We start from the raw sequence: 6,081 nt of genomic DNA on the forward strand, positions 1-6,081 counted from the left end.
TATAAATTTATTTATTTATTTTCGTATGCTTGCTGCTTGCACACAGTGGAGTGGCTTGGTCATATCTTTTAAACTATCTTCAAACATCCCCATCTCCCCATACCTCTCAGCATGAGACCTTGCTTTACAAAACAAATAGTGCCCATCAGATGAGAATACATTCCAGTTTCTATCAACAAACTTCAAAATCGTCTGTATCGTATCAGAATTTATTTCTTCCCATTTAAGAGGGAAAAGTGTCTTTCCAACCCAAACAGCAACACACAATGGAAAAAAAAAATGCTTTTTAGAAGTTCTAAAATGTTCAGGGAAGACCCCTCATGGAAAATGTCTCATCTCCTGCCATGACTTTCAGACGTCTCTCTGGAATTCAAATAGTTGAAAATCTGTTTATAATTATACGAATGTGCAACATGACTCTGATTTAGATGTAGCAGTTTGCAGGTGTGTAATATATGGAGTTCAAGAAGTGCAGCTGCTGTAAACATCAAGGGAAATTTTAGTGTGTTTTATTCAGAATTTGAGCAGAAGTGCTTCATCAGTTTGTCCTTTTGAAAATGATATTCTATTCTCATAATAAATATGTAGTATGTGAACAAGTTATAAAGGCTACGGAAAAACTAATAAAACCAAGTAAGGAGCGTGAGGCATCCTAGAGAGAGATTCGTAATTTAAATGGGCTGTCAGGGTAAGTGTTAATTGAGAAAGTCTTTTCTGGGCCAGTATATGAGGAGGTGATAGATGTAGCCATCTATTAGTTAAGGGATGCACGAGAAAGAGTAGCTGCTAATAGGAACCTCAAACATACCCTCAAATGGCTAGGTGATGGAAGCTCTTGTCCCTAGTATAATCAATAGTATAGTCTTGGCATGGAAGTCGTGCATGCCTTACAAAAACTTTACATTTAGATCATTCCTCATAAGAAATGTGATTTCTCTGTAAACACTAAAATGGTTGTCCAAGTAATATGATAAAATACCGCAATGAAAAGTTAAGGACAATCTAAGTGTCCGTTTAAAGACTAATATATTATGAAGCAGTTATAATTGTTTAATATACATCAAATAAATAATATATAAGTTTGAGTAACTTTCTGTAGTTAAGAGTTAGAAATTCTTGGCTTAATATGAAGAGCAATAATAAAATATCTCCAAATGGGCTTTTAAAATTTAAATGATAAAGTAATCCTTTTATTTTAAATGATTTTAATTATTTATATTCTCTATATTTTTAAAATTAATTTTTTATACATTTTAATTTTAAATTATAAGCATAATATATACATACATATGATATTATTATATAGCATCATCATACTTCAGTTCTTATATATGAGGACTAGGAATATTGGCGACCAAATGTTCACAGACACACTGTTGAAATTGCTATTAACCAATGACATCATTCCTATTGTAACATTTTTATTAAAAAATAAATGGATACCTAATCATACATTTAAATAGCAACATAGTTACAAATTACAGAAGATCGAGACTACAAAATAAATCCTACACTTATAAAGATTGAATTACAGACAAGAATTTTTTCCTTCAAGTTGACTGTGGGTGTACTGAGTGTTGACATAAAGAATGAGAAAAATGCACCCCACTATGAAGCCTTAGAAATAAGGAGTAGGAGGGCCATCTGCTTCGGAGAACATGGCGTTTCACCCATCAGTTAAATATTTGTAAGCAATGTAAAAATTTCTCAAAGGATGTCTATGCTCCTCAGAGTAGATGTAGTTTATAAAATCAAATATAAATATTCATAAATGCAATGTGTGGGTATATATAATATTGAATTTTTCAACTTAAGATTTCAAAGTGGAGCATTGTTGAAAGAATAGCAAAGTTGCACAAGGAAGAAATGTTTGATTGTCTATTATATAATGGCACCAAAGGAGAGGTCACTTTTATCATGGCTGTAGAATTTTTTAGTAAAATAAATAAATAAGCTAAAAGTTCCTGTGAATCTTAGCAGTAATTCAGGGATATGTTTTACAGTTTGCCTACTAATCTTAAGTAAAGATGCATTTTTAAATACAAAAAAGTAGCAAATTTACTTGTAATTGAGAGGAAGCTGATTATTTACTCATTCTCATCAATGTTATTTTCTTTCAGAATGAAAGCACAACTGTCATTTATAGTTAAGTGATCATTCTATAAAAATTGACTGTGGGGCATAAAACCTCTGAATGCAGTCTCAAAATCTTATGCTTTGGCCTGTCCTGTGATAGACCAAAATATGATCAAAACTGATTAAATTATTTGATATTCAAAAAATAGTTACCATCACCTAAAACCAGTCTAAATTATTAAGTCATTTACACTACACCCCACTGTATATATCATCTGTAAAGTGGAGCATGAATTTTTTGTTTCTAAAGTATTTATATTTTTCTAAAGTATTCCATCATGTTATATTTTACTTGCTAATGTACAATGTACACACAATGTGTACCTGTAATGCTCTTAAAACATTCTCTTTTTCTTTTTTGCATTACTGCACTATACTTAATAATACTAAAACAGATACGTTCTGTGGTGATGATTTTCTTTTAATATGTTACCACTTTATTTTTGATCATCGGTTTTTAGTCTTTTTTCTTAAAATGTATTTAGGTACTTATTAATTTACTTAATTATTTCATTCACTTAGCAAGTGCACTTCTTTTAGTAAATGCTTTTCTAGATAGAAGAATAATTGATGGCATAGGATCCTGTCCTCTCCAAAAGTTAAGTAGCTTTTGATGGCGAGGGTCTTTGAAAGGATGCTGGAGGCAGCCTCTGAGCAATAGTGTATTTCAAGCTCAGCAGGACTGCTGGGTGAGTTTAGTAAGTCCTCCCTGTCCCCGTCATGTCCCTGTCAACAGTAAGGAGACTGAGACTTCATGTGTTTCCACAGTGGTTCATCTGTTGTGGCTGAAACTCAGTTAAACAATGGTTGACTCAAGCTCTTTGTCTGACTCGCTTCTCAGTTCCTTTTCACTGATTTAACTGGCTATTTTCAGTGTGGTTGTAGAATTAGTTGTTTAAGCTGACTAAACCCATTAAAGGTTTTACTTTTTAATGTGTAAATTTAGTTTTTGTTGTAAATTTAAAAAACGTAAATAAAAATTTACTTTTTATTTTTTAAAAAATTGTACAAATTTAGATATTGAGAATGACATATTCAGAGTAGTTTCAAAGAAGTTTTTGATGAATTGCAATTACTTTGGATATAGTAAATGAATATCGATCTGTAGAAATTACTTAAAATATGTTTCAGCTCTGATGACATGTTGAGAATATTTTGGAAAAATAAGTTTCCGATAAATTCTAATGATTTTATATGTAATAAATGAATATTTATTTGAGGAAATGGTTTAAAAGTATATATTCAGCTCTCTGTGGCTACAATATATTTGGTTTATGAATAGAACAGTACTCATATAATAATATTTACATGTATGAAGGTTTATGTAAATTATTGAAATTTGTTACTTTAGCTAAATATGATATGACCTCAAATTGAAACAAAGTATTTGAAAATGGATACAAATAATGAGTTTTTAAATAGACTATTCACAAATAAATATCCTCTCAACTTGTATAAATTTGGTCTAAATATTATAAACTTGATCTAAATATTTATTTGCTTCACAGGAAATCACTCTTTTGGATTGGTTTCACACATCAGTTAAAAATTTTTACACCCTTTCAAATGTATCCTTTTAATGGGAAAACACTCATTAATAGGAGCAAAGAGAGTTTTATGATTAGATGCTAAAATAAAGCAGCTTCAAAAATTGATAATGCAACATGTAAAAGGCCATGGCATTTTATTCACGTATATTGTTAAATTTGCTTAATTCTAAAGAATTGATAAAAGTTTCCTTGGTTTTATGGATTTTTTTATATAGTCCACAAATGTATAAATAAAAGGAGGGAAAATCAATAATTTACTAATTTGGCACTACTTCCTTCTGAAACATAGGAAACTTTTAATAATTCAGTAAATTGCCCTGATAATCCACCACATTGTATACAGTCATTTTGCCTTGTGAAAAATGGACGGAAGTCCTGGTGGATTTAGAAAGCTTTAAACTAGTTAATTGTTTTGAAAATATACTATTGGAATGTACTGACATAACAGAAAATGAACTCATGTAACACAATAGAGAGACCAGGAGTAAACCCACACATATATACTCAAGTGATCTTTGACAAGGGTGCCCAGGACACATTATAGAGAAAAGATAATCTGTTCATCAAATGGTGTTGGGAATACTGGATACACACATGCAAAAGAATGAATATGGACCATTATCTAACACCATACATAAAAACAAACTCAAAGTCGATTAAAACTTAAATATAAGACCTGAAACTATAAAACTCTCATAAGAAAACCTGGGGGAGAAGTACCATGACATTGGTCTTGGCCATAATTTCTTAGATATGACACTTTAAAAGCACAAGCAACAAAAGCAAAAATAAACAAGTGATTTCTTAGATATGACACTTTAAAAGCAAAGCAACAAAAGCAAAAATAAACAAGTGAGATTGTGTCAAACTAAAAATCTTCTGCATAGCAAAAACAAAAACCAATCAACAGTATAAAAAGGCAACCCACAGAATGTGAGAAAATATTTGCAAACCATATACCTAATAAGGGACCAACATCCAAGACATATAAAGAACTCATAGAACTCCATAGCAAAAAAAAACAAAAACAAAACCAAAAAAACCTAAATAGAAATAACCTTACTAAAAATAGGCAAAGGACTTGAATAGATACTCTCCAAAAGACATACAAATGGCCAGCACATATATATGAAAAGTTCAACATCACTAATCGTCAGGGAGTGCAAATCAAAACCACAATGAAATTTCCCTTCATACCTGTCAGGATGGCTATCATCAAGAGGTAAGTGTTGGTGAGGATGTGGAGACAAGGGAACAACTTGTACACTGTTATTGGGAACACGAAATACTACAGCTGCTACACCATAGTGTATGGCAGTTTCTCAGCACATTGAAAATGGAACTATCGCATGATCTGGCCATCCCACTTCTGAATATATATCTAAAGAATTGAAATCAGGATCTCGAAGAGATATCTGCACTATAATGTTCATTGTAGCATTATTCATCACATGGAAACAACCTGAGTGTCAACCAGTGAATAAAGAAAATGTGACATATATAATGAGATGTTATTCAGCTAAAAAAAAAAAAAAAATGAAGAAAGAAATCCTGCCATTTGTGATAGCAAAAATGAAACTGGAGGGTATTATGTGAAGTTAAATAAGTCAGACAAAAAAATAAATAATCTATAATCTCGCTTATATGTACAATATAAAAAAGCTGAATTCGTAGAAACGGAGAGTAGATTGGTAGCTGTCAGAGGCTTGGGGTGGGGGATGTTGGAGTTACTGTTCAAAGTCTATACAGTTTCAGTAGTGAATAGTACGAATAGGTTCTAGAGATCTATTGTACAACTGTGTGTGTATATTTAACAGTAATATATTGTGCACTTAAAAAGTTTTTCAGAGGGCAGATCTCATGTTAAGTGTTCTTACCACAATTTAAAATGAATAAACAAACATTTTAAAAATGAAACACCATAATTTCATGTGAATATTAAAGACTGGAAAATATTCAATGATATAGGCATTCTATTTCACTTCTAGTAAATGTATAAATGGGTGTACCATTTGTGAAAAGTTATTTAGCAATGTGCCTTGAAGTTTAGAGTTTTCAACTCAGTTACACTACTAAAATGTCATCTTGGCACTAATGTGATATAATGATACATACACAAGGATAATAATACTAATTATAGAATTATTTGTAATGAAAAACAGAAACAGTCTAATTTCCACAAAGAAAATTATTAAAATAAGCTTGTAGAAGATTTAATGTAGTGGATAAATACAGGATATTATTTAAATAAATAAAATATGTGCATTAAAACATTTAAAAATAAAAGAACACAAAATCCATATCGCTGATCCCAATGGCACAATACCTAGCACATAGGGAAACCTAATAATGTTAAATAAGATTGAAAAAAACAGGCTGATATTCATTTCTATTA

The sequence above is a fragment of the Pteropus alecto genome, unplaced genomic scaffold, assembly GCF_000325575.1.
Source record: "Pteropus alecto unplaced genomic scaffold, ASM32557v1 scaffold14, whole genome shotgun sequence".
NCBI classification, from domain to species: Eukaryota; Metazoa; Chordata; class Mammalia; order Chiroptera; family Pteropodidae; genus Pteropus; species Pteropus alecto.